A 10,857-nucleotide genomic window follows, 5' to 3' on the forward strand; every position below is an offset into this window, starting at 1 on the left:
TACCTCCTCCCAGGATATGGAAATCCAAATATAGAGGAAACCCAGCCGTTAAAGATTTCCACAGAGAGAAGATAGTTTCCAGAGAATATAGACGCCAGAAATTGGAAGCGAGAGGCATCTATAGAAAAGGAAATACCTTAAAACTCCTCAAACCTAAAGCAAAAGGAAAATGCTTTAAGTGTGGAAAGAAGGGACATATCAAGAAAGAATGTCCAGGCAAATCCCCTACCCATTCCTTAGTATCTGAAGATATCTCCAAAATCCTAGAACTTGACCATCCAGAAAGTGAGTCTCCCAATAGTTCTATTGACCGAGAAATCTGTCAGATTTACCAAGATTCATCCTCTCCTAGAGTTCCAGATAGCACCTCTAGTAGCTCAGATGAAACCATTTCATGCACAAACAGCTGTTGCAGAAACAACACTGTTGAAGTTCTTTCTAAACAAGAAGAACTGCTCCTAGATCTCATAGAACAGATCAAGGATCCTGAAGAGAAATCTCGAAGACTTAGTGATTTCCACAGAACCCTAGTCAAGGAATCCAGTACTTCCAACCCTAGGATCCAGGAACCCAAAGTTAACTTGGAAAAAATCTACAATAGGTTTACCAAATCCAAGAAAGAGATAACTGTCCATGATCTTCATAAAGAGATCAAGGATACCAGGTCTGAGGCAAGAACCCTTAGGCAGGAATTAATCATCCTTAAGGTTGATCATGGTCTTATGGATCAAAGAATCAAAAACCTTGAGTATACTTCACAACAGGGCAATGAGGACAGAATCTCATTACAAAACCCCTCTGATAATGAAGTAGATGATACAGTTAACCCTACTGCAGAAATGGAGTTAGAATCATCCAATGGATCGTTCTTACAAACCATCAGTCGGATTAACTCCCAGAAATGGCATTCCAAAGTCAGGATTGTCATAAGCAAAGATTTTGAATTTGAGGTAGTTGCCCTAATAGATTCGGGTGCTGATCTCAATTGCATTCAAGAAGGTATTATTCCCTCTAAATACTTCCGGAAAACCAGAGAACGGTTGACTTCCGCAAATGGTGGGAAAATGCAGATTAAATTCAAAATCCCAAAAGCACATGTTTGCCAAGACAATGCGTGTTTTAAAACCACCTTTGTTCTTGTCAAGTATATGACAGATAGGGTCATCTTAGGAAACCTGTTCATGTGTCTGTTATATCCTTTCACCACGGATAGTGAAGGAATCACTACCCATCCTTTTGGTCAGCCAGTCAAGTTTAAGTTTCTTAGGAGTCCTGAACCTAAAGACATCAATAGTCTCCATGAGGTTACCATCTCTAAGACCCTTAACCTTATTAAAGCCAAAACCCAACACCTTAAGTACCTTGGACATGAACTAAGTTACAAAAGGACTGATGAGCAGTTGTCTTGCAAAAGTTATCAATCAAACATCAGAAAGTTTGAAGAAGAACTCAAGCACGAAGTATGCTCTGATCTTCCCACAGCCTTTTGGCATAGGAAAAGGCACGAAGTTGCACTACCATATGTCAAAGATTTCCATGAAAAGAACATCCCTACCAAAGCCAGACCTATCCAAATGAGTCAAGAACTCATGGATACTTGCAAGGCAGAGATAGAGGATCTTCTAAAAAAGGGAATCATCAGAAACTCTAGGTCACCATGGTCTTGTCCAGCCTTTTATGTTCAAAAAAACGCTGAGATAGAAAGAGGTGTCCCTAGACTTGTCATAAATTACAAGCCCCTTAACAAAGTCTTAGAGTGGATTAGGTATCCTATCCCCAACAAAGGAGATTTAGTTAACAGGCTTAGTAAAGCAGTGGTTTTCAGTAAGTTTGACATAAAGAGTGGCTTTTGGCAGATACAAATCAGTGAGTCTGATAGGTACAAGACAGCCTTCACCACACCCTTTGGTCATTACGAATGGAATGTAATGCCCTTTGGTCTTAAAAATGCACCTTCTGAATTCCAGAACATCATGAATGAGATTTTTAATCCATTCTCCAGCCATACCATTGTGTACATTGATGATGTACTAATCTTCTCTGAATCCCTAGACAAACATTGGAAGCATCTCAGAACATTCTTCCAAACCATCAAGAAAAATGGTCTTGTTGTCTCGGCCCCGAAGATTAAACTTTTTCAAACTAGCATCAGGTTCTTAGGTTTTGATATAAGACATGGTGTCATCAAACCCATAGATAGAGCCATCCAGTTTGCTGAAAAGTTCCCAGATGAAATCCTTGAAAAGACCCAGCTTCAAAGGTTCTTAGGATCCCTCAATTACATTTCTGATTTCTATCAAAACCTTAGGCAACAATGCAAGCCTCTTTTTGATAGACTTCGAACCAATCCTCCTCCTTGGACACCTAATCATACATTGGTCGTTCAACAGGTAAAAAAATATGTCAAGACACTCCCTTGCCTTGGAATCCCCTCTGAAAATTCCTTCAAGGTAGTCCAGACAGATGCCTCTAACATTGGTTATGGTGGCATTCTCCTTCAGCGTGTTAGTCCCACTTCCCCAGAGCAGATTGTCTGTTTCCATTCAGGAATTTGGACTCCCACTCAACTGAATTATAGTACTATTAAAAAAGAGATTTTATCTATAGTACTATGCATTTCAAAATTTCAAAGTGATCTTTTGAATCAAAAGTTTTTAATAAGAATTGATTGTAAATCTGCAAAACATGTTTTAGAAAAAGATGTTCAAAACATTGCATCAAAACAGATTTTTGCACGTTGGCAAGCCATTCTTTCAGTTTTCGATTTTGATATAGAATTCATTGCAGGGACTCAAAACAGTATCCCTGATTTCCTAACCCGTGAATTTTTGCAGAATCCAGAACAAAATGTCCGGGAAGAAACCCGTACAACCCCAACCTCCCAAAATGCCTAAACAGCATAACACTAGGAGTACTAGTCAGGCACAGACCCTGGCCCTATTATACCCTTTTCCAGTTCTCCAAAGAACCCACCTGTGTCACCATCCGTTGTTGCCAATCGTTATTTGGTTTCTTCAATCCCTAAACCAAACTACCAGCGGCCCCAAGGACAACACAGTTACAGTTCTGTTTTAGCCACATTGCCACCCAAAGTTGTATCCTCTCCATACAGTGTAGATGAACCCTTTGGCCTGATTGTGTCTAAACAACCTTCTTATGCTCTCCCTCCCAGAACAGGTAGAGCTTCTTATCTCAAGAAACCTTTTGTCCAGCACATCTCTTATGTTGAGCCACACCTAGCCCACATAACAGATCCATTGGCACTAGCAATGGAAGTACTGCCTCATGAATGGCATTTCCTTCCCAAAAGCCCAGAAAAAAGCATCAAATTCTATAAAGGCATTCTCACACAAGAAAAGTCTGCCCGTATAGAAGACATCAGAGACAGGAGCAATCCCTCAATTGTCCTGTACCATAAATTCATAATACAGAGTTTTGTAAGCAGCAAAGACTGGGGACACCCCTCCACTCTCAGAAAACTTACAGTACTCAAGGGCTCTGAACCCCTGTACAACTATTATGACTATATGGATGCTTTTGAAAAAGTATTGTTCTTTCAAAACGAGACCTATGATCATTCATGGTTCTTCCAGTTCGACAAGAACTTCAAAGGAAAAATCCCTTCGTGGTTCCTCAAGTGGTGGGAAATGTTTGGTTCTACTCCACAGAACTTCCCAGAACCCCTACAGGATGCACTAAGGTATTTCAGTACCAAATTCCAGACTGATAAGCATTCTTCCCAGTTTCCGGCCATCTTGCACATGACCATTCTGTACAAGATCCACTGGATAAGTATGTGGAATTATGCAATCAACCAAAACCTACTCGATAGGGAATTCTTTACAAAATGGTGGGATAAGTTCAGACCAACTGATACCATCAACAAATTGTACAAAGACTTTCCTCTTCCAGTACAAAAGTCCATAGCTCATTGCACAAGATCACAGTCTAGCCTAGATTCCGTCCAGATCTCCGGAAAATCTAGCAAGGAACTAAAAGATCTTGCCCAACAGCTACTTCTCCAGTCAGCCCAGCTAGAGTCAGTAGAAAGGAACTCTCCTGCCTCTTCCGAAGCTTCCTGCAATCGCATCCCATTTGACCCATTCCAGGATTCTCAAGATCCTTATAATGGCTACAACTTGGACAGCGATTAATCCATCTCCAGAAAGGCTCCCAGATGCTCCAGAACAGCCTCTGAAGCCCAGATCAGCTCAAGAACCACCTTTGCAGAAATCGGCTACTATTCAGAACAGTACCCGCACTGCAGAGTTGACCGACAGAGCTCTATTCACTGCACAGTCCAGAACATTATGCAGAGTCACTATTCCAGAAAAGCAAGGGGACAATACACTGTTCATAAACAGTGACCAGTTACTGTTCACTCCAACAGTGCCCCAGCAGAATCATTGAAGTTACTATTGCTTTCGGCTGAAAAGATATTCACCTGAAGTAAAAGCAATTTACCTTCCGTGATTAACACAGTCTCCTGAATGGATCCAAGGCTCCCTCCTCCTATATAAGGCATCCTTGGCCTCAGTCTTCAGTAGGCTAAAATTTTAGACCTCTCCTCCAGAGCTTTTTCCATTGTATTAAAACATACATTGTAATCAGAATGGCTCTCTCTCTTCCCCCAGTTTACACTTGTAATTGCAATGCATTTGTAACCTATTTATGCTTCCGCCCCCAGTGCCCTTTCTGTAACGGCACCCTCTGCTTGTAGCTTACCCCCATTTGGTATCAGAGCCATTTGTGCTCGATCGTAAGTGTTTGTAAGTTACTGTAAATTTTGATTTTAAATCAAGTTGGCCGGTACAACCGCCATAGTTATCCATTATTTTGTTGTGTACTACTTTGAAGTATGTTATCTCTAACAAACATTATTTTGTTTTACATCTATTTTCTGATAGCACTTCCACTCCCATATGTTGCATTTTTCATCTACTACTTCATCTTAGCCAGTTTATACTGTTATTTCTTTTTGTGGTAGGCTGAGCCTCCCGTTCATTCAAACTGTTTATTATCTTGTGATTATCTGTTTAAGCTAATCCTTTGCTTCCCAGTTATCTTCTTTTTCCATTCTTTGTTTCTTTCCCCACAATTTGTTACAAATGTGTACTATGCCAGGTATTGTGTCAGAATGTTATCCAGTAAGTCTAGGAATAAGTCCAGTTTTGTGATCGTTTGCTACCCGGCAAGTCTAGAGTACCCAAGTTAAGCAGGAAGCCCGAATCAATCTGTAATGCCCGTTGAGCCGTTAGCCAGGAGAGCGTTAGGCGTTAGGGTCGGAGAGGATAGGGAAAGTACACTCAACAAAGCGAAATAGTGTAAGCGGTAGCAAGATTCACAGAAAGGTGTCCGAGCGGCCGTAAGTTGGTAACAAGATACAGTAGGCGTCCACACACACCCTGTTTCAGATCTAAGGATAGATCCAGAAATTGGAAGATAAAGGTAGTCTAGGTTGTAATTGATTTCTTAGGCTTATAATCCAAGATGATGAATAGGATGTTTAGAAGGAGTGACTCTTCCACTTCAATTAGATCTAGCAGTACAAACCCACCTGAGATTCCACAAGAAGATGGAACAATTAACTCAGAGTCGTACCAGCTTTCAGATCTAGATCAGAAGTTAGGAGATTGGAACATACCTAAAGTTCCCACAACCCAGATCTATAAGTCTTCGTCATGGTCCTTGAAAAAGTCTTTCAGAACGGACTACCATGTTAGGACTATAGAACAAGTCTACAGCATTAACAAGGAATATGAAACCTGTTATTTGTTGTCCCCTGCAGCCATAAAAAGAGCTACAAATCAAACTTCACAACCCGTTAGCTAGAACTGACGGGGTTATGGAGTAGGGGGCAGCTAATAAGGGTAATTCTTGAAGTCTAAGCAAAGGGGACAGACTTGTTGTATCTAACGACTTTAATGTACCCATAAATGACTCACAAAGCTGACGGTCCATCTTAAGGCTGACGAGTGCACTTTAAGATCATCTATGCATGGACGAGACAACTAGAAAGCATAGGTGGAATAAGTAATTGATGGGATGAAACTGACGGGGGTGAAAGGAATTCTTAACGGTCCAGCATGTCTTTTACTTGGGCTCCACGTATGAATATACCTTACACCCCATGATAAACCCTAATCAAGAAGACTCCTATAAGGAAAGGATTCCGCAAAATACGCGAATTAAAGAGAATCTCTCCCACAAAGAAATATCTTCTTAGCCAAGGAACTAGTGTCAACCCTATGCTACTATAAAAACCCCAAAACCCTCACAAACCAAGGTACACATAATTTTACCCTAGCTCTAGCATTCTAGAGTTGCGAAAGTTCTCTAACTTGATCTTCGAAGGGTATTCGGCCGGTACCACACCAGCGCTCTTTATAAGGTCTTCTCTTTTTTCTGTATTGCACAGGTGTCGTTTCAAGCACGCGAGGATCGTGTAACTTACTAGTGATTTTCGGCATCATCAAGGACTAAATTGTATACAATGAAAGAAAAGTTAAAGAGCATTTATATTTGGTGTGCTAAACTTTTTTTAGCATTTAGTATTTTCAAAAGCTATTTGATCTATTTTAATATATCAATTAACAGTACACTTTACATTTAATTTTCTATTTTAATGTACAAACCCATTAAAATAATATAAATAATTTCAATTGATTAAAAAAAGAACCCCCACAAACACCATACCCACAACCATGGAACACCCATTCCCATAACCAAACAACGATTCTTATCTCCAAACATCCATACCCACTACCATAGGATACCCACACACACCAATCATACAAGCAAATCACCAATCGCACAACCAACCACTAAAACCACTAGCCACAACAACTAGTCAACCACAACAAATGACTCAAATTCACTCTTGACTTCCTCCTTTTCCGATCCCCACACCTAGTCATGTCCTCATTTGGATTGATTTATCTATGGGCCAATTTGACTAAGTCATCCGAGTCGAACAAGTCACTCATGGTCTATATATCCCTTGACTCGTGAGTTTTACCACCCCCCCCCCCCCAACCCCAATTAGGATCGACATGGTCACGACACAGCTTAACTCAAATCATCAAATGAGAGGGACAGATTCAAGAGCGAAGAAAGGAGAGATGATTGTTTTATTAAAATAAGAGAGAGAGAGAGAGAGAGAGAGGGGTTGAACAGTTGAATAAAAAAATTATTTTAAGTTTTAGCAATATGCTATAATATCTAATATTAGTAGCAGTTTACTGTAGCAGATTGACAAATTTTTTTAGATAAGACATATTTTTGTTATTTGAGGTGCTAAAATAAAATTTTTAGTGATTTAACAACACCAATGTGAATGCTTTAAGGGGCTGAAGCTTGAAGATGAATTGCCGGGATTAGTAAAGGCTAAGTAAATAATGTTAGATATATTATTGAGATAATGGTAAGAGGTTAAGAGTGCGCACATTTTGTTGGTGCAAACACAATAATAATGGAAATAACACAAATAGAAATTGAATAATACCTCTGAATATTATTATTTTGAAGATAAAAAAAATTACACAACACTGTTTGGATTGAGGCACGACACTCGTTCTCTTTAAAGAGATTCAAGCGCTTAGTTGACTAAACTTTGTAACCAATGCAGACCTTCTCTAACTTGTTTCTCCTAGAATACAACTGCCCAACAACTGTTGCATGACTAGAATAACCTCTACACAAAATGTTCAAGTCCAAATTAATGAGTCTATTTATAGGCTCAATAGGCCTCATGAAATTATTACCCAAATTAATCTGATTAATTATATCCATAATTATGATGTAGTGGGTGTTACAAGATTAATTGATGTACATAAATTTGATGGCTTGGAGTTACACAATTAAATGGATGAGATAAGGAGTTCAGAGGCCCAACAGCTAATCCATTAAGTGGGTGAATGACTCTTCAGTTTTCCATAATAAAAATGTCATTTACTCATTAATGAATATAGAAATAATTATGAATGTATCTAGCTCAATATTTGCTCCAATACATATCAGCCCATTAATTACCGCAATTAAAAAGAATAAAAGAGTCTCTCTCATTTTCAATGTGAGATTAAACATTCCACTAACTCCTTATCTTCCATATTAACTCACATATCTTTACATTTATATTGTCATATTATTCATTTTAATTAAATTGATATTAAAATGCTCCTAACACATTTTCATGTGGCTTGAAAGTTGTTTAGAGCGTACTACGAAAGGTTTGGTTTTGAGTAGATGGGGATGGTTGTGATGCTCGTTTTTTTGTTTGAGTATGCTAGATTAATGCTGATTTTTCGCTTTGGTTTTGTTTTAATTTTAATGTTGTTTGCTTTTCAAGAAAATTTTGTATTTTTTTTTAAAGAAAATGAGAAAGGGTTACTCTTTCTTTTTCTTTTTCTTTTTTTTTTTTTTTTGAGGAACGAGAAAGGGTTACTTTGCATGCTATAATAGGGGTGAAAAAAAGGAGGAGGAAAGAATAGAAAACTAAAAAGTAAGCTAAAAGAGTGTGAACTATCAACTATGAATAGAGATTTTCTCCCCCAAAAATAAAACATGAACAGAGATGATGTCTCAAAATGTTACATAATGTTAAAAATAAAAGCATTTAATACGCGCCTCTGGTGGGAGGAAAAGAAAAGAAAGAAAGAAAAGGCAAAAGATAGGGGCAGGTGTGGGGTGTGGGTCCCACAGAGACATGTTATGACAATGTTATTGTTGGCACCTCCAACTTTCCGCCCCATATTCATCGGTTACAACGAAGCTTCTGGAAATTCCTAGAATTAGAACTCTGGATTTCCCCCCACCAACTCCAACTCCTGTTTTTCTTTATCTATTTCAAATATCTCTTTCGTGACCTTTTGTCTTTCACCTTTTGACCACGCGTACGCGTTAAGAAAACAAAACAGTTGTAGTTTGAAATTTTGAATCCAAAATGTCTTTTCCCTTGCCACGAAGCAAATGCCAAAATGGTAATTCCGTCTTTTTCTCAATTTTAATTATTATAATAGACTGCAGTCTTAAACGCATTGACTCATTTCATTTCACTTCTCTTTTGTTTAAAGGAGAGGAAACCTCTAAATCAAATCAAAATCAAAATCAAAGCAGTGTTGTTTGGTTGTGATTCTTTAGTGAGTGGGTTAAGCGAAGCGAGTTTTTGAGTCCGAAGTTCGCTCCCGAGATCCAATGGAAAGAGAAGCTGGTGGTGGTGGGTACAGAGGAAGAGGAAGAGGAAGGGAAAGAGGAAGAGGTAGAGGCGGAGGAGATAGAGGTGGAAGAGGTGGTGCTAGGGGAAGTGCTGCTGGAGAAGGAGCTGGTAGAAGAGGAGGGAGGGGTCCTCCTTGGCATGGTGCAACTCAGGTGTGGTCGGAACAACAACAACAACAACAACAACAACAATCACCACGACCAAGACAGCCACAGCCACAGCCACCGCCACATGTGGGTGTTGGTGGTGGTGGTGGTCCTCCGGGGAGTCAATGGGTGGGTCCCACGTCTGAGGGGTCGAGCTGGGCCAGCAAGGTTGGTGGTGCTAGTGGTAGTGGTAGTGGTAGTAGTGGAGGAAGAGTAGTGAGAGGCCAGGGTGATAATAAGTGGGTGGAAGTGGGACGCGCTGCCCCATCTATTCCTTCTCAGCCTCCTCCTCCTGTCGCTGGTATTAGATCTGGGTTTCTTCTCTTTTCTGCTTCTTTTTTTTTTTTTTTTTTTTGTGCTAATAAAATTTGGAAAACCATCTTGGAAAATTATGGTGCTAAAGTTGTTTCTCTGTAGCAAAGAAATTTTTTTTTTCTGGAATCAAATTCTATTAGGAGGCGATGCCCTTGAAGATAAGCAAAGTATATAATATAGTAATGGGTGTTTCACAATATTGGTGTGTTACTAATATGAGAGTGATGATGATACCAATAATACAAATTTTACTTACTTGTCAACTTTTAAAGATATAATAACAAAACAAAAAAGTTACTAAAACACCAATTTCATTCATTCACACTTTAGTTTGTAATTTTTTTTTTTTTTTTTTTAAAGAAAAATAAAAGCTTTAGCATTTTCCTAACTATTTTATCAGTGTACTGGATGTGCTTTCCTTGTCAGTGTATTACATTGATGTTTTATCTGGAAATCAAGAATTATTATTTAAAGTGTCATATGAGGAAAAAGTTCCATGAAGTGTATGATTGTGTATTGGGTTTTGGGGTTCATAGACTTTTTTTGTTTGCCTTACTGAATTATCGTTTATCAATATGATATTGCATTTGTAAAAATGGTCACCTTGGTTAATTTATTTCTTATACTTAGTTTAATATATCGATGATTCACATTGACCATAATTCCTTAAGGTTTACTTCCTTTAAAAGCCAAGAGGTTATGATTATATTTAGATTGGATTTATGGTGAAAATGTGTAGTGCAGTCTACTGTTTATGGTTCTACTATTACTCCTATTATTATTTTTTAAAGTTTACTATTATAGTTATTATAAATATTCAAATTTCTACAGACTCCTTGTCTTTATGATTTTTTTTTTCTTGAATTTGAGTACTTTAGAAGCTTTTCTAAACTTAGAAGGAAACTATTCGAGTGATAGAAACGTGCATTATGGTTAGACTCTTTCAACTGTTCTCAACTTCACTGAAAAGATCATTAATGGAAAGATGTTGTCTTTTCCCATATTGATCTGCATGCTGTGCTAAAAAAAAATTAAGTTAAAAAGTCAGCTTAATTACATTATTATTATTCCTTGCCATCATTGCCTTCATCTTTTGTTGGACCATTTGCCATACCGTCACTTGCAGCTATGTGGACCTTTGTTAAGCATGTCTGTGTTTATTTGTCTGAGGCAGCCTATGCT

This window comes from Quercus lobata, chromosome 7 (assembly GCF_001633185.2).
Source record: "Quercus lobata isolate SW786 chromosome 7, ValleyOak3.0 Primary Assembly, whole genome shotgun sequence".
Taxonomy (NCBI): domain Eukaryota; kingdom Viridiplantae; phylum Streptophyta; class Magnoliopsida; order Fagales; family Fagaceae; genus Quercus; species Quercus lobata.